This window comes from Acanthaster planci, linkage group LG03 (assembly GCF_054643075.1).
Source record: "Acanthaster planci isolate LZ-2023a linkage group LG03, COTS_SCS, whole genome shotgun sequence".
NCBI lineage: Eukaryota > Metazoa > Echinodermata > Asteroidea > Valvatida > Acanthasteridae > Acanthaster > Acanthaster planci.
The window spans coordinates 12,351,484-12,376,293 of NC_141779.1; the positions used below are offsets into that span (position 1 = coordinate 12,351,484).

Sequence of the window (24,810 nt, forward strand, 5' to 3'; positions counted from 1 at the left end):
AGGCGGGAGGGAGTTTAAGGACACATTTTTAGCGGGGAGGGGAGGCGGGAGGGAGTTTAAGGACACATTTTTAGCGGGGAGGGGAGGCGGGAGGGAGTTTAAGGACACATTTTTAGCGGGGAGGGGAGGCGGGAGGGAGTTTAAGGACACATTTTTAGCGGGGAGGGGAGGCGGGAGGGACTTTAAGGACACATTTTTAGCGGGGAGGGGAGGCGGGAGGGAGTTTAAGGACAAATTTTTAGCGGACGGGGAGGCGGGAGGGAGTTTAAGGACAAATTTTTAGCGGACGGGGAGGCGGGGGGGAGTTTAAGGACAAATTAACACAAGAAAGGTCTTCATTCTCTTTTTACTACTTTACTGATGTTCATTCTTCCGAGTTGAAAGAAACTTCACTCATCTTCAGGCATCGGACGATCTTCCCAACCTGCAGTCAACAGAAGAAATACATATTAAATCACAATATATTTGCAGAGTTGACAAACATTCTAGATTCCAAAGTATTTGACAGGCAGTGCATTTTTTTAACGTTTATAAATTGTGAAGAACATCTAACATGCTTTTATTGAGCTTTTGATTCCCATTTCATTAAAGAAAACGGGTTAAAAAACTTACCGGTACTATAATCTGTTCCTTCCTTTACACTCTCTACCTCCCCATTGATGAGTGAATCCAGAAAGCTGGAATAAACAATGTATAAAGGCATTATGCAAACTGCAAGGATTTTGTTCCATTTGCCACGCTCTGTTTATGATATTTTCCACCTGGGTTTTTACAAATAGTGAATGTTAAAATGCATATATGAAGGGTTAGCCCTGTCGAAAATATCTACTATGGTATGAATGGACCACATCATTCCAAAGTGCTGGGAAACAGTGCATTCTAAACCAGCATTTTTAAAGAAAAATTCATGAAACTATATCTTCTTGTGCATTATGTTATATCAGCCAAAAACACATTCCAAGCCTAACCTTCAGGACAGTCATCTCGCTTCCGTCTGTCTCTCCTCCTGTCGATGTCCATGTAGGTGTCTTCCACGCTGTAATTAAAAAAACTGATAACGTTACACAGCCTACCACAGCCGTTTTTGAGTTATAGTTGCAATGTTGGTTACAACGGTAAAACAGGGTTCATACATTAAAAAATGCAACGTAAAACAAACGCTGACAAAATGAATTAAATCTGAAATAACTAGGCTACAGCTTCGGAGGATTGACGTCCATGTTTTTAACGTTTGAAGTGAGCATCCTGGAATTATGGCAGGCATTTTGTCCCCAAAATATCACGGATAACAGATATAAAACATCATATCCACAACGTACCTCAATCAACATCAGCTTGTCTGCCTCTGCCGACTTTGGCACGTCTGCCGACTTCAGCACATCTACCTCTGCTTACATCAGCATCTCTCTGTGCATTTGTGACTATCTCTGCCTGCAACAAAGGTAACATAAAGGGGACACGGGATGTCTGCATAATCAACAGTTCTTTACAAATTACTTTAAGTATTAAAGTCCACTGCAAGGTTTCTGTGCAAAAAGATACATAATTTGTTGGCTTCACCACAAAGTGACACACCATCTATAGACTTTGTACACACGATAAGTCAGTTTGTGGTGCAGCAACTACACGGAATATGTCAATTCCTGCTGAGACCGATGTATGGAGGAGGGAATGTGGTACACAATGTGGATTCCTTTCACACAACTTGTTTTTTTACCTTTTGTGGGAAAAGAGTGTTTTGGAGAAATATGATGCAAAAGAAAGGGAAAGTCAAAAAACCTCCTATAAACTAAATCTGACGGCCATGTGAAATTTGTGTCTTTAAGCTTGTATACCAATTGGCAAGGTCAATTATAAATGATTCATCTGCTGGAAATATTCAATAAAACTGAAAATAAAGTAACATTTTGGGACTGTCCTTTTTTCGTCGACCTCCAAATAAAGTTGCCCATTCATCTCTTGGTTTTCAGCTGCTGTTTTTGCAGTTGTGTTGCAAAACAGAATCAAAACCCACATCCACAGACATCCCCAATCCATCCCACATTCAAAGGCTCACACCAAGAGGAGGTCGTTTTTCAATTTTATATTAACTGTTAAATCATATGATAAAATATCCAAAGAAGCTACAGATTGCAACTTCTTCATTTTACCAGAAAACCACTTGATGGTATTATTTACAGCTGAAACCCTGACTTTTGAAAAAGCAAGATTATCGACCAACTTTCAACACCGCCGTAAGTACCAACTCTTGAAAGTCAGTGGTGTAATATTTGACAATATTTCTATGGCAATGCCCTGCAATGCAGACTGTGAAGAGCAATCAAGTTTGTGTTTCACACATCATAAATGTTCACAGACTTCACAAACATCGTGTATGAAATAACAATTATTTGCCCAAATGCCGAGCTTCTTCTGAAATTGCAAAAGAAATCTCGCTCACCTTAAAAGTGAAATCTGTAAGGCGTCTGAAAATGCTGTTTGATGAGATGACAGAGATGATCAACTGCTCTGTTCTTAGTTTACTGGAAGCCAATGATGTATGTCCCTCAATAGCCAGCAAGCTGTGAGAAGCCACACAATACCTGCATTTGAAATTGGGTCAGTAAAAGTAAGGGTTTAACAAAAACCTCAAATTATTCTTTTATTCAGGCATACTAAATTTAACCTGTTAGGGTGAGACTTTAATAAAAGACTGACAGAATATGTCGACAGAATATGTAAGAATGCAAAACAGAAAAAAAAGGAATGTATGTCAACCAACAAACATGCAGTTGTCTTTTGCACTTTCACTAGACAGCTCAGAAAAGGACAGAAAATTTCAAAATTTAAAGCTTTTCTAGTTGTTTTGGTTCACTTGTTTTTCCAAAGTTGATACCAAAAAGCTTATTTCAATATGAAATCCATACAACTTTGAACAAAAATTTTAAAAAGGCAAATAGATTTCTACTGAATTCAGAAAAAGGATAGTTTCTTGAATATGAAATGGCTACCCACAAGGTTCTTGGGAAATTATTATTATTATTTATTTCTGATAATGGCATCAAGGATTACTTAAAAGTACCCTTGGCACTATAGCTTGCAAGCCTGAAGAAACCTGCTGTGAGGACACAATGAGAAGCAGTTACAGTTTTAGAGGTGGGAAGAAAACCCCACAGGAATATTCTGGGTAAAACCCACGGAATCAGGTAGGGACTGAAAACCCAATCCACATGCGAACCAAGCCGAAAATAAAGTATTCTCTTGGATTTCTGTTCAAATAGTAATTTCAAGCGTAGTTCACAACTTTTATGACAACGGTTTGGGCAATGCATAATGCGGAAAGCTTTGATTTAGTAAATACACTACTCACATTCACGAGATGCAACACTAGCACAGAAGGGACCACTGCAGAAAAGTAGCCACTGGGAACTGGTATCAATGGCAAGGCGTATGCCGGAGCATAACATCAATGGCATCAAGAGACAGGTAACACACATAGGATGGTTGGGCATCTACGAGGGGGCTGCATCAAGGCCTCGTGGAGAAACAACAGAACAGCACTATCCGTGGAGCGGTGATGTAAGTAGGAAAACATCCACAAATGGTTAGAGTATCAGTGACCAGACGCCATACTCAAATCCTTACGTGCGTTGTCCAGGATGGGATTCCCCGGTCACTGAATGCACGGGCGGAAAGGCATCCACTGAGATGGAAGAGCTTCTCAAACAGCTGTCTAGTGGGGACTGGTATTATTCACATCACAAATTAAACACATAGATACTGACGGTGTTGGCACTGATCTTTTGCAAGACAGATTTTCCTAAACTTGTCAGTATTCTCATCAGTCCTAAATGTATTTCCTTTTAAAGCAACCTTTTAATGTTCGGTATGGAGAACTCGGGAGCCAAGGAGAATGTTCAGTATACCCCCAATGTTTGGTACAGAGGTGTTCAGAATAGCAGTGTTGGGCTGAATCACTTAAACAATTCAAGAACTTTACAGCCCCGGGACTTAACAAACAGCTGAATTTTTGTGTATAACGTTCACTGCAGTCATTTAAACAAATTTATATTCCTAATGAAAATGCAACATGAAGTAATTGATGCAAAATGAACAAAATCTCAATTAACTACACTTCGACAAAGTTAGGAAATTCCCATTGATGCAGGCCAACTTTGAAAAAAGTATTCAGAGGGAGCTTCTTGAACAACAGCAGGCAATTTGTCTAAAAAATGATGAATCCATCAAGACATAAGGAATGACAAGATGGAAGCACTTTTACCGCTAAATCTCAAATAACAACACGTCATCACAAATCATCATATCCAATGCCAGCTGGTCTTCCTCCGATGACTTCAACTCTCTGACTGTCTACCTCTGCCATTAGCTTGTCCACCTCTGCTGATGTCAGCCTGTATACCTCCACTGTCAGCGTGACCACCTCTGCTGATGTCAGCCTGTACACCTCCACTGTCAACGTGACCACCTCTGCTGATGTCAGCCTGTATACCTCCACTGTCAGCGTGACCACCTCTGCCAACCTTAGCACATCTACATGTACATGTATTTCTGCCGACATCATCCTGTCTACCTCTACTGTCAGCGTATCCAATTCGGCCGACATCGGCCAGTCTACCTCTGTCAACCTAAGCACCGATGCTTACTTCAGCCTGTCAATATCTTCAGCCAATCTCTAACGACTTCAGGCTGTCTACCTGTGTGCTTTTTTGACTCTCCCTTTATGCAACAAAGGTACGTGTAAACAGGAAGATATTATTGTTTTACTAGAGAATCTGCAAAACCAAACTTTTACTTTCACCACTTGAAACTTTCAAGTTTAAAATACACTTTAAACTTTCTATATGAATTATGAAAACATGCATAATTGAGCTGAATATGTAGCGAGGAATTATTCAAAGAATAGGTTTTAGTACAATGACAGGTTTACATGACACAAGTACATGTACATTCGAAAGCGCTGACACTCTTGGCATTGTTGCACATTGATAACAAACCCACAGACCAGAACACTGAATACTGAAAAAACATTGTAAGGAAAATAGGGCTGGTAGTTGAGTCAGTTTGTAAGCCATTGTATTTCATTTATTTCAAATTTTGCTCTGGCCGGAAGAGGAATACTGACAAAGTTCCCAACAGGAACATTTCGCACAATATGCATCCTGGTCTTCAAGTGTCAAATAATACCTAAAATGTCTATCAAACGTGGCAGTTACATGTACTTTCAGCCAACGCATCCAATGAAAATAACTATCCCCTGTGGCAAGGAATATTACTGTAAGACTTGAGCAACGTGCCAACATCTTCCTATCAAAATTGTCTTTACATGTACTGATACATGTCATATACAGTGTACGTGTAATGCAGCCCTACTGTACTGTACACAGCACTAACAGAGCAAGCTCCAAGTGTCAAAGTTCAGTTTTTGGCACAGGTTTAGCTAAAAAATTGCACTTGCACTAGTAATTTTTAAAGTGAATTTCTTGTTATTACTGAATCTAAGATAGAGGACATAATACGGCACAGATGTCAATTTTCCTGTGCACTATGCTGCTGGATCTGAGCGTATTAGTCAGACCTGTACGCGTGGAAGGTTACAAGGCAGTTTAATTCAGAATGGTTGCATGGTGATCAATACAGGTTTTCATGCTGCTGGGTTCATACATGTACAACGGACAAAAACATCATTACAAAATGATCCCAATTTCAGAAGAACCAAATGTGATAAACCGTTGCACGTGGATCACAAAATTCATTACAAAATGATCCCAACTTCAGAAGAACCGAATGTGATAAAAAGTTGCACAAGGATCAAAATATTTTCAATGAAAAAATTGATGTTTTTATGACGCGGTTTTGCTTTTAGATGACTGTAGATGACTGCAGGGAAAAATCAGTGGTGTGGGTTTATGGAATTGTTTCCTACCGGTACCTTGTTCATAAATTTGAGCTTCTCAAGTTCAAGACAGGAAAGAGACTTACCAAACAGCAGAGAGCACAGAAACTTCACAAATCCTGAGTTACATCGAATTGATGATTTGAGACATGACGTACACGTTAAGTACATGTAAGGCTTCATGCTGAATTGTGAATAGCACCTGGGAAGAAAATGTCAAAATGGAAAATGCCAAAAATTAACTAAAAGAAACATCTGCAGGGCATGAAATCTATCAAGCAACAGGCTTGGAAGTGTATTGAAATGTATGACATAATGGTCTGGTCATTGCCAGACTGAAACAGCAGTAGTAGATGTACTTACATGTACCGTTACGGTACGTGTAGATGTACGTCCTCATGTTTTAAAACAACTTCAAACCAACCCCAATTATAAAGTGTATTACGAACGTTTGTGGAGTTAAGCCACAGATGACGGTCTTGACTTCTCAGGATTCTCCTACACTGCCATCACAGATCCCTCGTATTGAAAAACAAAACAACCTGACAAGTAACGTCATTGGATATGAATATCCAGAACCAGAAGAAAAGCTCGGTATACAAGGTCTCAACCCCGTTCAACCTAAACAAAGTGAATTTTTTTATTTCTATAATTCAAACAATTTTAAAATGGGGCAAAAACAATCTCACGTAAACTTGCTTTATATCACAGGAGAGAGCCAAGCGGACGATGAAACAGTTTCTCACTATTGTTGGATCAAAGATGAATCGAGACTACTGTCATCACAGATTACCAAACACAACGGTAAAATCTAGCATTGCAGTCTTTGCAATTCACCCTACCGGTACAACAGAGAAGCTGATCGAAACAGACTCTTTGAAGAGTTCAAATGGCTTGATACCCATTCCTGTTTTATTGAAATGCCAAAAGACACAACAGACGGGTCCTCAACACTGTTTTTCACTAGTTACGAACACAAACAAAAAACACCATTTGTGATTTATGCAGATTTTTAATCGATCTTACAGCAAACAGGTGACAAAGCTCGCCCTCAAAAACACGTCGCTTGTGGTGTTTACTACACGGTTGTTAGATGTGATGCAAAAACGATTGCTCAAAAGCTCTGCAGAGGTCCAAATGCTGCTCAAGTTTTTGTGGAGCAACTAATGTTGGAAGTCGAAAAGACATCTTTGCAAACCCTGAACCCTTACAGCTCACATGCGATCAATGACAGCAATTTAGACAAGCTGGAACCTTTTGGATCTGCAAAAAGAAATCTTTTTAACAAATATCAATGCTGGTGCGACAAACCAGAGTTCTCACCGGACCCCAACGATAACCGATGTTTATGGTGTAACAAGAAATTTAGCAAAAACCCCAAATTGAGAGACCACTGTCACGTGACAGGGGCCTTTAGAGGCGCAGCCCACGCCAATTGTAACTTACAACTCAGAATAGTTCCCAACGAAACGCAAATCCTAGTCGTGTTACACAATTTAGAAAATTACGACGTGCATTTCATTATGCAAGGTGCAAGCCTATTTCAAGGTAACGAACAAACTGACAAGATCTTTTGCATTCCCAAAACATCGAAAAGTATGTCTCGTTTTCTCTACGCCAGCTTCGATTTATAAACTAGTTTTATTTTATGGCAACGTCGCTAGACAGGCTTGTAAAAGCGTGTCACAAAACTCAAACTCAAAACTCAAACGGACCCAAGTGCAAGCGTGTGGTGAGCAAAGCTCGCTTCTTTTGCAAAAAGGGATCTGTCTCTACGAATACATGGACTCGTTTGAAGTGTTTAACGAGACGCTGCTACCACCCTGAGTGCTTTTTATAGCAATTTAAAACAAAATAGCATCAGCAAATCAGAATACACCCAAGCACAACAAGTCTGGCAAAGCTATACAAAATAGTGTCAGCGAATCAGAATACACCCAAGCACAACAAGCCTGGCAAAGCTATACAAAATAGCATCAGCGAATAAGAACACACCCAAGAACAAGTCTGGCAAAGCTTTACAAAATAGCATCGGTGAATTAGAATACACCCAAGAACAACAAGTCTAGCAAAGCTTTAAACTGTAAAACCCTCTGTGACTATCACAACCTTTATGTCAAAACAGAGAACTTGCTTTTGGCAGATGTGTTTCAAAACTTTAGAGACATGTCTTATAAAAACTACATGTATGGTCTCGATCCTGCCAACTTGTTGCATGACCCGGCGAGGGATTTAGAAGGACAGATTTTATGCCAGAATTTGGAGGGTACATGAACTCGCTGCAAGAGAGCTTTATTCACCAGACCAACAGAAACCCGGCGATAGAGGGCGTACATGTACTTCTATTTCTACTCAGCATCCCCCTTTTTTTTTTTTTTTTTTTTTAAAGTACAAACTTTAACATGGTTAACTTCCAGATCTCAAAATAAAGGCAAATCTCAAAGTCTGAGCTGTTCTGTTCTTTCGTATAAAGGTTAGGATAAAAAAAGTATATATAACTTAAAATTTGTCGCCTGGACACTTTTAAATGCTGGATACTTTTTTAACTGCTTGTGAAAAAGTAAAGTTTGACCTTTTGAAAAAATAAACTTGTTTGTAAATACAAACTAAATACATGTATTAGCAGGATCTTCTGTTGTTGTTTTTGTGCTTAAGCAAATAAAATAGTCTGTTGTTATTATACCCCTCATGTACTTGAGAAAAATAAACCAGAAAGCAAATATTCTTTTGTTCCAGAAGTAATTACAGGATATTAGCTGTGTCGGCTAAGAGCAGAAAAGAAAAAAAAAATACAATTGGATGTTTAGTCAGTCTTCAATTGTTCAATGACGGACATAATCTCTCAAATAGCCTGGCGGTTTACGGATCCTTCCACTTGTGCGCACAGGCTGTGGTGGAGCTGGTGGGGTAGGTTTTGTGACTGTTCCTGAATTACTACTCTGCCTGGGCTTGACAGAGGTCTGAGTGACAGTTGGTGCAGGTTCTTGAGGCTTTGCTGTGGTTGAGGTGGTGGTCGGTAGCCATAGTGGTGGTGGATTCCGGTGCATCTCCACTCGAGTCGGTCGAATGTGTACTCTGTTCCGACGATACAATCTACAGTTCGCCCCCTCAATAAGATATGTACGATCACCGAGAACTTCTACAACTTTCCCAATTACCCAACGAGCGTGATCGTAGAGCTCAAAGTACATGTATACAGTTTGACCTGGGCGAAGTTGCGGTAAGTCATGAGCGCAACGATCATGGTGGTTCTTCACAGCTTTCTTGCGCTGTTCTTTCTTGCGAACGATCTCTGGATCGCGTCTGTCCTTTTGGATACATGGTAATATTGAACGTGGTCTGTAGGCAAATACCATTTCGGCAGGACTACGTCCGGTGTCAGAACGCGGGGTGTTACGTTGTTCCAACAAGGCAACATTTGGATCAGTCCCATCCTTGCTGGCTTTGCAGATGAGATGTTTAGCAACTTTGACAGCTGCCTCAGCTTTCCTGTTGGCACTGTGGTGACCTGGGGAAGACATGACATGGTAGACTCCCCACTGTCTCAGGAACTTCTGGAATTCACTCGCTGTGAATTGGGAACCCTGGTCAGATGTCAGTACCCGGGGGATACCGAAATGAGCAAACTGCTTCTTCAGTACAGAGATCAACCGGGCAGCTGTGGTTGTAGGCAAGTGATCTACCTCTATATAGTTGGAGTAATAGTCCACAGTCACTAAGTAATGGCGACCTTTGACCTCCATGATGTCACATGCGATCTTATCCCAAGGACCATTACCATCATCTTAAAGTTTTAGTGTTTCGCGAGGGTTTCGCAGTCTCAGTTCCTGACATGGTGCACAGGCTTCAACAAGTTGTTTCACATCCTTGGCCATGCCAGGCCAAAAAACTAGAGAACATGCACGGCGCATCATGCTGTTGTAGCCCATGTGAGCAGAGTGAAGTCTCCCCAAAATGTCTCGTCTTAGACACCTTGGGATCAAAATGGCCTCGCCCTTGAGGATGATTCCATTTTCGTAGCTCAGCACGTCCCTCATGTCATAGTATGGACGCGCTACATCAGGAACCTTGCATTTTGTGTCGGGCCAACCATCCAGAATGAGTGATTTCAAAGTCATGAGCGATGCATCTTGTGCAGTGGCCTCTCGAACTTCCTCCAGACGAGCATCAGATATGTCTGGGAAGAAGTTGATCTTCATGATGTGGGGTCGAAGGTCAGGTGAGTCGATGTAGGCACGGCTCAAAGTATCAGCAATCACAAGTTCTGACCCCTTGAGAAAATGAAAATCAACGTCATAGCGATGGACTCTCATCAACAGGCTCTGTAGTCGTTTAGGTGTCTGGCTGAGAGGCTTCTTGAGAATAGCTGCCAGCGGCTTGTGATCATTTTGAACAATGACCTTAGTGCCGTAGGTGTACTGGTCAAAGCGTTCCAGGCCAAACACAACTGCAAGCAGCTCCTTTTCGATTTGCGCCCAGTTGCGTTCATTAGAGGAGAGTGCACGCGACGCGTACTCTACAGGTTTGCCTCCCTGCAGCAGAACTGCTCCAACGCCGTCCTTACTACTGTCGACTTGGAGTTCAACGTCCTTTGCTATGTCGAAGTATGCGAGCACTGGTGTTTCAGACAGCTTTTGTTTCACAGTCTCGAATGCTGCCTGGCAGGCAGGGGACCAGTGCCACTCGGCATCCTTGCGAGTCAGGGCTCGGATTGGTTCCAGATCAGTAGAGAGGTGTGGCAAGAATCGGGCCATGTACTGCACCATTCCACACAGACGTTTCACGCCCTGAATATCAGTAGGGGTCGGCATGCTCAATACTGCGTCAACCTTTGACTTGTCCGCTTTGACCCCGTCAGCAGTGAAGCAGTGCCCATGAAACCGGATCTCTGACTTTGCAAGTTCTCGCTTGGTTTCATTCAGGATCATGTTCCTTTCCTGGCACCTGCGATACAACTTGGCAAGCTTCTCGTTGTTGTCTTTGGTTGCCTTAGCGAGCGTACTGCCACATCCTGCGACTATAATGTCATCCGCTATGGTAAAGACGCCCTCAAGATCACTGAGTGTTTCAACGAGTTTGCGTTGGAAGATTTCACTGCTCACCTTTAGACCGAAAGGCAGTCTTGCCCAGCGATATCGGCCAAAAGGAGTTATCATGGTGGTGAGCTTACTGGATTCATCATCCAGTCGTACGTGCCAAAAAGCCTCCTTCACATCCAATTTGCTGAAGACCTTAGCATCATGCAACATTGGGAGCACGTCATCAACAGTAGGCAACTTATAGTGTTCTCTCATGAGGGCTTGGTTGAGTGGCTGTGGATCTATGCAGATTCTCAGTTTACCGTTGGCTTTGCGTACGACAGCCATCTGGCTCACCCATTGAGTAGGCTCGGTGACAAGGATGAGCACACCACAATGAACGAGATTGTTCAGTTCAGCCTCGACGTCTCCTTTCAAGGCCACAGGCACTTTACGTGTCAGTAGTGCACGTGGTTTCACTTCACGATCCACAGTAAGTCTGGCCACTCCAAGATCGCCCAGCGGTTGACTAGACTGGGCTGAGATGCCAGCAATGAATTTGTCGGCATTCACAGTTATCAGGTGCATATCAGTCAGAGTTTTCAGACCAAGCAAACAATGGAGATCATTTGGCACGACAATGAAGATAGCGCTGTGTAGTTCACCGGTACAAACATTGGTGACAGGTATCTCAGCCTCGCCGAGGGGTCTGACTTTCGTGCCGTTCCACATGACAAGTTGCACCTTTGTGGGCCGCACTTGGTCTTGACGAACAAAGCGCTGACAGATTGTGTTTACATCAGCACCAGTGTCCACTTGAAAGCGGATGTGGCAGTCATTTACAGCAAGCTTAGCGGTGAGAGTGTTCTTCCTATTGCTACTCACGTTTGCGAGGTATGCATACTGTAGTTGCTATCGCAGTCGTCATCAGAGTCTGTGATGAAATCTGGATCCTCGCGTATGGCTTTTTACACTTGGCCTTGAAGTGATTCTTGCCTCCGCAGTTAGATCATGTTTTGCCCCAAGCTGGACAGTCAGTCTTTCTCATTAAGTGCACGAGACCACAGTAATTGCACTCACGTTTCCCAGATGATGCAGGGGGTGGCCTCTTGGTCGCAGGTGCTGACTTGGCAGGCACCTTCCGTGATGGGCCCTTGGAAGTTGAGGCCTGTTTCGTTCCACGGACAAGTTTGGCAGATGGGGCCTCTGATGCAGGGCGCAGAACTTTCCCTTGAATGGTACATCTAGCATTTTCTGCTGCCTTGCAAATGTTCACACATGACTCCAGCGTGAGCTTGGTCTCTTGTAGCAGCAGTTTCTGTGTTTCCTGGTCACGTATACCGAGGACGATACGATCTATGAGTATGGAGTCCTGCGAGTCACTATGGTAATTGCAAGTCTTCATCATGCTGCAGATGGCTGCGAGAAATGACTCAAAAGATTCACCCTCCTTCTGGTCTCTTCTATTGAAAAGAAACCGCTCATATGTTTCATTGACTTCGCCGATGGCAAAAGAGTCAAATTTAGCGAGGATTTCAGCCATGGTGCGGGTATTCTCCTCAGTATCAAAGTGAAAGCCATTGTAGATTTTTAGACCCTCATCACCAAGGGTGTGCAGTAACAGGGCCACTTGGTATACTCTATCGTGTGTATCTAGCTTAGTAACGATAGCATAGTTCACCCATTTCTGTTTTAACAACTTCCAGTTCTCCGATAGGAACTTTATGTTGGTAAAATCTGGTGGTTGTGGGGGTTTAATACCACTAACAGGTGGTGCAGTCGCCATTTTGGCAGAGTCGGCATGTACGTATCAGAGGCAACATGGAAGTATAGCAAGAAAAGCCACGTGTCCGAATACTGGCAACAGTTATGCACTCGTTTACATACCGCGTTGCAGTTACGATCTCGGCGGATTTCCAGACTGATCAAGCGTCACAGTTTGCAGCGTCTCAGCAATTATCACAGAGTCATTTGCACCTCGGCCTTTCCATTAGAGCTCCAACACCGCTGCCACCATGTTGCGTGACCCAGCGAGGGATTTAGAAGGACAGATTATATGCCAGAATTTGGAGGGTACATGGAGAAAACACTTTTTTGTTGTTTTGTATGTTTACATTGTTAATAATTGGCAGTTTCCTGAGGTTAAAAATCTATTTTTGAAGTATATTGTGTCACTATTTCCCTTCCTAAATTTGACATTAAATGACATGCTATCGTTATCCAATGGCCAATAAGTGAGTGTAGCATGTATGGATATCTTCCCTTTTTACTTTGGCTATTCACGTGTTGTTCCTAGATTTTTCTTTCACTGTCCCCACCCGTATAGGCCTTGTCAAGTTGTCAATGTGTTTAAAATGACCTTATAGCTACCTGTGTGATATAAGATTTGTGTGTGAATTTAGTACTTGCATTGCACCCATAAGAAGGCTTGTACTTACATGTATTTACCATACTAAACACTGCTAACTGTACTCAGCAGCAATTGCCAGTTTTCCAAGTTGCAGCTACATGTACCTGTAACACCCAGTTCCAGTTAGTGATGATTTAATTAGGTGTGTTGTCTAATTAATGACTTTCATCAGGGTGCATGCACATTACGATCCATTCGGCAGTGTCGCTTCAGTCCAGTGAGTCCATTTATTCCCAGTTTTTATGGAGTCTCTCTCATTTCAAAAGTAGCCTTTGTATTTTAGTGTATTAATGTATAAAGTTTTTGTATATTGCGAGTGTCTTCGGAAGTTTGGTCTCTGATAAAAAAGAACCTAAGTAATTGATCTTTGCCCACAGTGCAAGTGTTGATACGTATTACGTTGGCACATGTTCAATAAGTACACGTGATCCAGTCCATACATTAAGTGCCGTGGCATGGTCGATGATTCCATTTGTATGTGGGTAAAGTTACACGAGCTCAGGCAACGGCGGGTTTGTGGTTGTTCTGATAGGATTATCAAATGAATATATACATAAATGTTGAATGGAAAATAGTGAAGGAGGAAGCAGTGCTGAGTTCTACATACATGTTGCAGATTTATTCCAACCACAACTGGTCTACGGTACGAAGAGGCAAAAGTAAAATTCTAAATACCCACTGTGGATAATCTTTAAGCCCATTAAAGACCAAAAGCAAGTCTGTTGTTCCATTTGTGTGTGGCAGCAACAGATTTTTTTAAAGTGTTTTATTAAACCATATGTTTTTCTTTCTATCTTTTGGAGCCAGTTCTAACTCGGAATCGCAATTCTTAGCTGGACCAGGCTGAGAACAGAGCGCTTTGCGAATTAACATTGGGTTGGTACCCCGGCTTCATGTTAGAGGTCGTGATCTGCAAGTTGTTGCGGCAATTTTCGCATGTTCTGATTCAGAGATCCATGTCTGAGGGTACGAGGTACAAACTGGGTGATACAACAAAGTTCAAAGACGTTTTGGCATATTGTAGCGAGTTTTGAAACTGATCGATCGATTGCTTGAGATCCAGAACCAAATTGAGAGATTCCACAATGTTTACAAATTGTCGTTGCACATCTAATACTTTAGCCAGGGCTAACATGCTGGTTTTGGTATGTACTTGCGCTCCTAACAACATAAAAACATAAGCATAAACATAAGCTCTGATCAATTCATTCACTGCAGTCAAGCCCGCGTTTGTCAAGTGAGTCGTTTTGGTATAAAATCTTGCAAAGCAAGTTTCCTATCGTCCGATTGTTCGATCCAAGTCACTGTATAATGGCTTGGGTGTCCTAACCCTCTTTGGGGATCAGGGATGCCCAAATCCCATGTAATTCGCATAAAGATATTTTCCGTGTCCTCCAAAGTCACGTTTGTTGTAACTGCATCCGGGGACTGGTTTTTATCCATTTTCATAATAAAAAATGGTGCCTAATCCATTTGTGGTGGTGTCTCGCGTCTATCTAAATGATCGAGTCGAGTCAACATTAAACAATAAACACCCATTGTTAAACTTTCTAAGATTTTAGTCATTGTTCAAAGCGTCAAGCACGTTATCTTTGGGGACGGTTATTTTGCAATCAAACAAGACCTTTCTAACCATGTAATACACGTGGAAATTAAACAGAGCTAGAATGTATGAATTTGAGTCATTGAGTACGTCCCATCCGACACCGCAGGCTATAGTGGCACAATATACCCCAAAGTTGAGTTGGTTGTGATAAAAAGACATAGGAATGCTATACCAACGGTGTACAAAGAAGTCCATTCTAATTCTAGGCACTTTGTAAGCATCCATTAAATTGGGAAGCTTGGCAAAAAAGGTGTTGTTTTTGTTAACTTTATTCACGAGTTGACTGTAGTTGATGTCCATGCTTGCTTATTTAAAAAGGTGTTAATTATGTTTGATTTATTTATTTTGTTTGGTGTTTTTAAAATTACACATCATGAGTCAGGTTTACACTTTTCACTTTACTGAAAATGAGCAGACGTTTAAATTACAAGACTACATCGAGAACTAGCAAGGTAAAAAAGTCGTTAGAATTTAATAAGTTTCCATCCAGGATATTTTATCATTATAAACTCCACCGAAATTGATTGGCAAACTCAAATAAATGGTAGACTGGCAAAATTGCAGCGTGAAAGGCGCAGAGATAATGAAGAAGAAACAGCAGAACCAAGCCAAGCAAACTGGAGAACTGATAGACAAGATGTTAATATAGAATTTATAGAGCCTATGGTACTTACAGTACCGTTGTCAGAATTGGAGGCAGACAGTTCGACCTTGTTTTATGATGTAATAAGCGATTATATTCAATCTTATGACACACGAAATCTAAAAGAATTTAGCGATACCATTAGTCAAAAACTAGATGACATCAACAGACAAAAAGAAAGAACGAGGAATAGACTTACAGAATCATTAAAAGAAATGGATGTAGATAGGCACAAACAAAATGCATATTTGTAGTATTTTTATCTGGTGAAAAATCCAATACTTATAGAGAAGCTCAACGCATTGCGTTAAATTATATTCAAGAAGGATTTATAGAAGATAATTCAGACAAAAGAACGAGAATAATTAGAAGTGCTCCATCTGAACCTAGAGATGCTCTTTTAGTTATGGGATTTAATCGTTTAATGATGCAATGGCTACACTCAGGGGAAACATCTACAGATGTTTTGCAACCTAGAGAGCATAGTGGCATTGTCATTCTTCTTGGGTTTACAATGTTGATAGGTTCGAATTTGTTTTCAACGCAATTCCGGGTGTAAGTTTTAAAGTTCAACGAGACTCAAAATTGGTTACAATTATGGTGACAGGTTTAAATCTTAGATTGCGATTGGGTAAAGAAGTCTCGAAACTGTTAAACCTGCCAAAAGGTAGGCTAGTTCCAAACGTTCTTTACAAAGGGAAAATAAATGTAAACCCTTTCAATGAGCTTTGGATACACTGTCCCGAGTTAAACACAAGTTACAACTACTTTAATGGTCGACCTTCAGACGTATTATGCTCTGTTACAGACCTGAGCAAACCCCATAGGGTGCACAGTGTTAAACGAAGCAAGTTGCCAAAGCCACTTAAAAACAGAAAAATAACAACTTTCCATTTTCAGTGAGAAACGACAGGGGAGAGGTCATTAATAACAAAGGTGCTGGAATTTCGATCGAGTTTGAAATTGCTACACAGATCTAGGGGTCCAATCGGAGAGCAAAGCTGTTTGTGTTTTTAAACACGCACTTTTTAAAGCATATAATTAAAAAGAAACCTTTCACTATGAGTAAGATACTGATCATCTATAACCAATTTTCAAGATGTATTTTTGCGTTGGGGAGATGTTAATTATATAAAACGGTTTTGCCCTTACCCAACGTATATTAATAAGCACTGTATGCTCAGTGCTTGTCCGAGAGCTTGAGAAAAAAAAAATACATCTTGCCTGAAGTATGAGCCAGCCTTAACTGAGGCCAAATGGCTGGACTTAAAACCCTAACCCCCTAGAGTGTATGTAAAATCATACAGAAATTGGAGATTTTGGGACTGTTTAAAACACTCAGTAAAATAAAATCTCCTTTACTGGTATAGCAACCCATCAAAAGCATCACATTTATGTGAATTAGCATCAATTCCTTCAAAATCATCCGTATGCAACTGATTAAACGTTATCACTACTGGGCACAAAAGTATATTGCTGACAAAGAATTTGAAAACTAATCTCGCATCCTCCAATCACATCCAACAAACATCACAATTTGAAAACTAATCTTCCGCTCGCATCCCCCAATCACATCCAACAAACATCCCTTACTTTTGGTTATATATTCTTCTTATGCTTGCCCATTTCAACCCCTTACCAGACCACTGGCCTAGACTAATTATTATTCAATCAGTAAACCTCACAAGTCACCAGACAGTGTCACTATATGGGATAGTGTCATCGTCTTTTCACATGACTCACACTTTTCTTAGTTTGAAGTTGATTGATACATGTACAATCATGAAGTTCTTCCTGTGTTATTGGGCTTTAAAATAGGGAATCAGGAATTTTGAGATATTTCATAGGGTCAGCAGTGTATGTTGGAGGCCAACTGTTGTCCAACGTTTTAAAACAATCATTAAAATGGTTTGCAATCGTCTGACAGGGTCGATAGTATCAGAATTATTTATGTGAACAATTGACTGGGTTAGGTATTTTCACACTTTCGCTTCAATATTTTATTGATGAATAATTTCACAGGTATTTTTAGTATTGGATGTTTCTTGATCAAAATATAAGATAATGTATTTTCTTGCAAGCTCTAATTAAATAATAATAATAATAATTGACATTTATAAAGCACCCTATCCATCAGGCTGCTCCCAGGCGCTGTACATCAAAATATAGATAAATAAATACAACCTACATGTACATGTACCATTATCAAAATCAATACTAAGAAAGTAAAAATGCTTGTTTAAAAAGGTGCGTCTTCAGCCCGGTCTTAACCACTTCATGCCAGGGCATTTTTCAATGTAGATGATGCTGGGCCGGCATGACTATCATTTTTTCCGTTTTCAAAATCCTTCAAAAATTCATCATTTAATTTAACGGTCGTTTATAGCCGCACCAAGTAATCTTTAGGCAATACTGTAATTTGACAGGTGGCCTTCATTGACACCCGAGTATTTCAGCCACGCCATTGAGTAACCTTGCTGCAGCATTCTGGACTCTCTGCAAAGGAGCAAGGGCTGACGCCGATAGACCTATTAAAGCAGAGTTACAATAGTCTATGCGAGATGTAACAAGTGCATGAATAATCTGCTCCGTGGCTGATTGACCCCAAAATGTTTAATTTTGCTTATATTGTACAGGTGATACATTGCAGAGCGAGAGATGTTCTTGATGTCGGATTGCATATTCATGTCGTTGTCAAAAATCACACCCAGACTCTTGACTCTGTGATTACCAATATTCACAACATTTCTAGGAATTTTGCTCAACGGCATGTGCGATCCAATGATAAGCAGATCTGTCTTATCATCATTTAGCTTCAAAAAAATTAATCGCCATCCAACATTTGATGTCGTCACAGCATTTTTCCAAAACTGACGCTTGTAGCTGTATGCTACTGGCAGTTGGCTGAGCTGACAGATGCAACTGAGTGTCATCTGCATAAAAATGACAACTCAGTCCATGATGCCTAATAACATCCCCAAAGAGCAACATATACACATTGAATAAAAGTGGTCCAAGTACAGAGCCCTGGGGGACACCATACATGTACTGTACCTAAGTGTATAGGTGTCACTCATGGTTCCCACATCCAATCCATTCCGACCATCAGGCGATAAAGACCAAATCTGAACTCTTTGTAAACTCAAAGGTTTTTTTATGAAAGTCCTACATGTGTCCTTAATCGATGAAGCAAAATGTCACAATCAAGTGTATCAGACACACCACTTAAATCAAGAAGTACCAGAATGGAGACTTTTCCCTCATAAATATTTTTCCAAATATCATTCTGAATGCAAGCAACAGCCGTTTCCATCCCATGGTGGCGCTTGTATGCCGATTGAAAAGGTTCATGCAACATAAACCTGGTCATATGATTAGTAAGTTGTTGCGCAACCACCTTCTCAAGACCCTTGGAGACAAATGGTAATTTGGCAACTGGACGATAATTCTTAAGCAGCTCGGCTTGATCAGCCTTGAAATTCCGAGATTTTGGAATGGGAGTAACAGTAGACATCTTAAAATCATTTGGAAAAACTGCAAGGTTAATAGAAGAATTAACAAGAGATGTGATTATTGGGCAAATTTCAGGCAGACAGCATTTTAAAAGTGCAGTTGGTATCGGGTCAGCACTGCAAGTTTTTGAAGGACACTTGCGTATGATTTGCTGGATCTGTGCACAAGTGGTGGAACCAAAAATTAAGCTTACATCCATCAGGAAGAATTGGATCTTGAATATCAAAATCTCCTTGACCCACACTACTCATACGTTGTAAGTTGCTGATCTTATCTTGAAAGAAATTTGCGAACCAATTTGCCAACTCGACTTCAGACTTATGAGTAGGAAATGTAGGAACTGACTTACGGCATAACAAATTATCAATCACACAAAAAATCTGATGACAATCGCCCCTGCTCTCACGGATTAAGCTTTGATAATAATGCACTTTCGCATCCTTGATCATCTAAACAACATGATTACATTGCATTTTATACATCTCCCGGTCAACAGTGAGTCGAGTGCATCGCCAGCGACGCTCCAGTTTTTTATGCTTAAGTTTTTCCTTCCTAATGGTCTCAGTAAACCATGGTGTATTCGACCGTATAGTAAGAACCTTTGATTGAACAGAAGCATGCTTGTCAAGAACCAACCTTAATTCCAAATTGTAAAAAGCTGTGAACACATTGGGGTCGGGTAATGAAGTTTCGTCCAAATACCTTGAAAATGCAGAACAAAGAATGTCTCAACGAAAATGTTCATAGTCTATGTTTTTAAGCTTCCTAAATGCCACAGATCTCTGCAGTCTCACAGGCTTACTGATTTCTAAAGAACACATTATCAGTGAATGATCAGAAATAGCAGGATCAAAACATTTACAGATTTGATAATGTCCATCGATGGACGAGTAATAACAAGATCCAAAACATGACCTTTAAGATGGGTTGGGAATACTACATCAAATTGCAAGACTCAAGAAAATTAACAAAACAAATCATATCATGTGCTTGAGGCTGATCCATGTGAATATTAAAGTCTCCAACTATCACAAAATCAGATGATTTTGACATGAACTGTTCAAAGACTTGAGAAAAATCAAATAAGAAGGTAGTGAATGCTACATTTGGAGCCAATAAACAACCATCAACAAGAAACATTTATCATGACAGTCGACATCAACCACAATGTGCTCAAAAGATGATCCAGCTGCAGTAAATGGAGTGGTACATGTACATGTATGTACAAGTATACTCATTCTGGACTTATAACACTCCTACACCACCACCAGCTCTATCTACCTTGACGAAATTTATAGAGAAACTGGTAATCGGCAGATGTTAACTGTGACACCGTAGTAATGTCTCCTTCTTCAATCCATGTCTCAGTAACAGCAAGCACGTCAATGTCTTGATCAGCCAGCAATTCAAGAATGCCAGTTGTTTTGTTACACACAGATCTCGCATTCAAACTACAAACCCACAAAATTCTTCTGGATGGGGTGCAGCTCGAAGCTGACGCCAGTTTAATGGAAATTAAATTACCTGTCTGGGGTGGTCGGCAATATGACAAATGCCATGAATTGAATTGCCTAGGCGTTACAATAACCAGATTTATAATAGTTCATTTGTGTTTATATCCGTTTATTTAAGTTAATTGATCTGGGTTTCGAAGAAAAACATAGACAGGTTTGCCACTTACTTTAACACCAAGTCAACAGGATTTAACTCGGATTAACCTGGATTTTGGAATCCAGGGTGTGAAAGTGTGGATGTGTTCTCAGTTAACTAGTCACGTGAACTCAACTGGTTCCTTCCATCCATCTTATTTCAAGAGTACTTTTCCATATGAAGTATACAAAAGCTTCTGGAACTTTCATTGGCCACTTTTATTCCCAGATGGACAAACTCTGCTAGAGGGAGATGTACAGATACAGGAAATCCCAGTATTTTCATGGTACATGTACATGTATGTTTATAAGAGGCAGGAGTATTAATGAAAAGTTCATTAGCCAGATAACCAGGAGTGCTATACTTGCGATCAGATTGCAGTTTGGATGATGTACAAAGTGCAGATAAATGGTCTTAGCTGGACCAAATTCCTCAAAAGCTGATTGAGAGAATTATGGAAGGGTGGTATTGAGCAGGGCGTTTGCCCAATTGCCAGGATAACAAACGCGCAGTCAGATAGCAGCTGCAATATGTCAGGGCATTTGTGTATGATTCGTGAGCAAATATTGTCCAAAGAGGACTAAGTCCTATGCTCATTATTTAAATTATGGACTTAAATACATTTGTAACAGTCGTTATCTTTAATTTTCAGGTAATATTTCAGAGAGGGCTATGGGTACATAAGGACATGAGATGAAACAGGATGACGACTTAACATCTGGGCTACCAGACGTAGACACAGAGCTGAGTCTACTCTTAAGCAGTATAGAGAAGCTTTTCATAGTTTGTGTACATGGCAAATCAAACTACCAGTAAAGCTGAACTACTTATCCCTGTACATAACTCATACCCGTCATACTTCTTCACCTATTTCCAAAGCCAGTTCAGCCATTGCTTGGACGCATAATTTGGCAGTTGTATCTGATCCATGCTCTTTACTTTTAGTGAAACAAGTCATAGAGGGTCTCCGAAGAAAATTTGCCGGTCCAGTCTCAAAAAAGAGCCCAACTCAGCCGAGATACCAATTAAGATGTACAATTATTACTATACAGACATGTGTATCACTTAATTATCTTCTTTTACTATGTGTTTAGATTTGATGAGCTTTGACATATTAAAACAAGCCATTTGACTTTGATCATATTTATGTTTTGATTTTCATTCCATCCAGTAAAATGTATATTTATAGAAATGGTAGCCATGAAGTAATCGCCAGACCTTCTCCTTCCGTCTGTCTTGATCCTCCTCTGGAGCAGGATACAGATCCCCCAATTGGTGGATCTGATCCTGCAATTGGCGGATCACGATCAGATGGGAACGCAAAAGGTGGATCTGATCCGGCAATTTGACCTGTCCTCATCCGTCCGTGCACGAGTGGCACGAAACTTTTGCGGTCTGATGAACAAAGAAATACGTTTTTTGACGCGTAGCTCATGTGAAATTTTTAACGTGCACAGCATGCATAATAAACAACCGCTGAACTATGGGCTAGCAAAATGTGTCACCACGCATGCGCAATGCATGCATGCTGCGATGTGTGCCTTGCCCTTTCACAATTTTCGTTGCGCATTCGTCTGTTTCTTAACCTTTTTCATTAGTGTAATTTCACTTGCTTTCCATCAAAAACTAATTCCTTGTTAGTGTATAGCCCGCAGCATATGACAGAGTATAAAAAACGGAAGCAAAGTTTGAAGAGACAACGTACTAGGCTGAACATTCAGTCTGATTCAAGGTCGTCACGTCAGTAGAACTCCGCACCCGAAACACTGCAGGGTCACAGGCATGCAGCCCCAGCACGCCACACTGCCACAGAGCGCGCGCTCAGCAAGCTAGCACATGCGCAATACCGAACTCAGTGACCTTTCGGGCTCCGAAAAGGTGGATCAAGCGCTAGTGGGAGCGCGACTTGGGGTTTCGTTGTGGTAAGATAACGATCACACCAAAATGCTGGACCAAGATCCACCTTTTCCCAATTCAAGTGGGAACGCGCTGTTACTGTACAAAGCATTAATCAATCAATGTATCATTCCAGAGTTTGTGAGGTCATGATGGAGGTACTCAAGCCAATAGTTGGTGATGTCTCCAAATTCTGTGTTCATAGTTTAAGATCAGGAGGTGCCATAGAGGCTGCCACAGCAGGTGCTGAAGACAGGCTGTTAACAAGGCACGAGACATGGAGATCTCAGTCAGCCAAAGATGGCTTTGTGAAAGAAAACTTCTCTAAGTCTAAAGCCATGTTCCCATTGGACTTTATTTGGTCAACTTACGCGACTTTTCTGTAGATTTACAAAATTAAATCCAGTGGAAACACATGGTAAACTAATGTCCCTGTCAGCTTACCGCAATCGTGATGTAAAAACAACAGGCCGAAAAGGGTCACGGAAGATTTCTTCGCAGCCATAGTTAGTTAGCAGGGGCACAAAAAAGCCCACTGGGAATAGTTCCCATACAATGTAGATTGACCATGACCATGCTAAACCTACGAACGAGACTACTTCCTACACAGAGATTGTAACGGTGCTCCGTACTAAGTTGTTGTTCTTGATGTCTTAAAGTTTTATTGTCTTCCCCAGGGTACTTTAAGCTGCACAGCTGGTTATTGCATAACACATGCCAGAGACAGGCTTTTTGTTTATTGTTTGGTCATGGTAGTTCTTTTTACATGTATCTTTTGTAAGGTAGTCGAGCGTTATGTTGCACCAGAAACACTCCCAGGATCACTTTGTTTGGGGAAGTTGGATTTTGAAACCCTGAGAATGGGAGTTGTATGAGGAAAATGGGTGCAGAGACAGGTTGAGGAGCGTTGGGTTGGCTATGTTACCACCGTAGCCAACAGGTGTATAGAATCTGCCACTGCAGGTTATAAGTAAGAGGGTAGACACAAGAGATACCAACTAGATTGTACCACAAGTTATTTTTCTCCTGTGACGACATCTCTGATCTGTCTTTCAGGAATGCCTGAAGCTACACGTAGAGCCAAATGCCTTGACGGAATTACCTGAAGTTCAATTCTTTGAAGTTTGTTCATTGTCCTAGTCATTGTCAAATTTAGAACTGACTGCTCTTATACATGTAAGATACATATTTATTGGAATATTGTATTTTGGACACTATTTGATGTTTATTCTAAGCCAAATCTATTTGCAAGATGTGTTCCCATACATTATATTTGTAGAAAACCTGTTTGGAGGGTACAGACCTACAATAGTGGCGAGCCAATATGAGCTGAGTTGCTGAGTTGGTCCCTATATAGAGTACAGTCCGAAACACGGGCCATACACGTCGTAATACAGGACATCCACTGCTGCCTGGGGCTCTTGAAGGTCGCATTGGTACACATTTCCTGCATCCACTCGCCATTTAGTTTGATTCCTTTGCTGCTTTATCCTTTTGCTATTTGAATAGAATGCTGCAAATCACACTGAATGAGACATGGTTGTACATGTATGTATTGTTATGAGCTCACATGAATCGCATTTCTTTAATTCACCAATCTAATTTTATCTCTCTTTGCATAAGGTGACATAAGGTGACGTGCATGGCAGAGGGCCGAGTTGCAGTGCAAGACTGGTCAGAGAGTTTCCAATGCATTGTGGGAGAGCATCGCACCCAATTCAAACCACCTATGGTATATGTGTTCTCTTCCTGTTGATTACAGTTGGTATCATGATGGAGATCGCAAGACTGCTTGGGTTTGAACTGATTACCTTCTATTCTGAAAAGTCAGTTTGGATGTGTACGTCCGACACCAAAAAATGTATGTCTGACACCAATATAATAAAATGCTTTATCTGAAAGTCACAACAAGATAAAAATAAGTCTTGCCTTGACGTTTATTAACAAGGGTCTGCTAAAACTAAACACAGGAAAACTACTTCTTCAGGTCCTAGCAATTCATAGAGTTTGTGATACAAAAATGGAAAGTCAAAAAATTTACTTTCTCTGAGTGTGTGTTGATGTCCAACCAAACCCTGGTCCAGACGCTCAGGCACAAGATTGTAAACCTGTCCATTATTATACTCCGAGTCAACTCTACCAGATCAAGGAACAGTACGATAAATTTAGAGTCATCCCAGA

The 24,810-nt window shown here is 40.9% G+C and overlaps 1 long non-coding RNA gene across 5 annotated transcripts in view; it reads right to left on the reverse strand.

Annotated features, from left to right (window-relative positions):
* Nucleotides 1-207: 207 nt before the first annotated feature.
* The window catches only part of LOC110978422 (uncharacterized), a 55,193-nt gene continuing 30,590 nt past the window's right edge, over nucleotides 208-24,810 (reverse strand). For 2 of the 5 annotated variants that reach the window (XR_015424652.1, XR_015424648.1), the window contains exons 3-8: nucleotides 3,350-6,095; nucleotides 2,441-2,582; nucleotides 1,320-1,431; nucleotides 969-1,036; nucleotides 613-677; nucleotides 208-424 (exon numbers count right to left, since the gene is read on the reverse strand). This is a non-coding gene — a long non-coding RNA (uncharacterized LOC110978422). The remainder of the gene's footprint in view (nucleotides 425-612; nucleotides 678-968; nucleotides 1,037-1,319; nucleotides 1,432-2,440; nucleotides 2,583-3,349; nucleotides 6,096-24,810) is intronic. The other 3 variants (XR_015424650.1, XR_015424649.1, XR_015424651.1) reach the window with 3 other exon arrangements.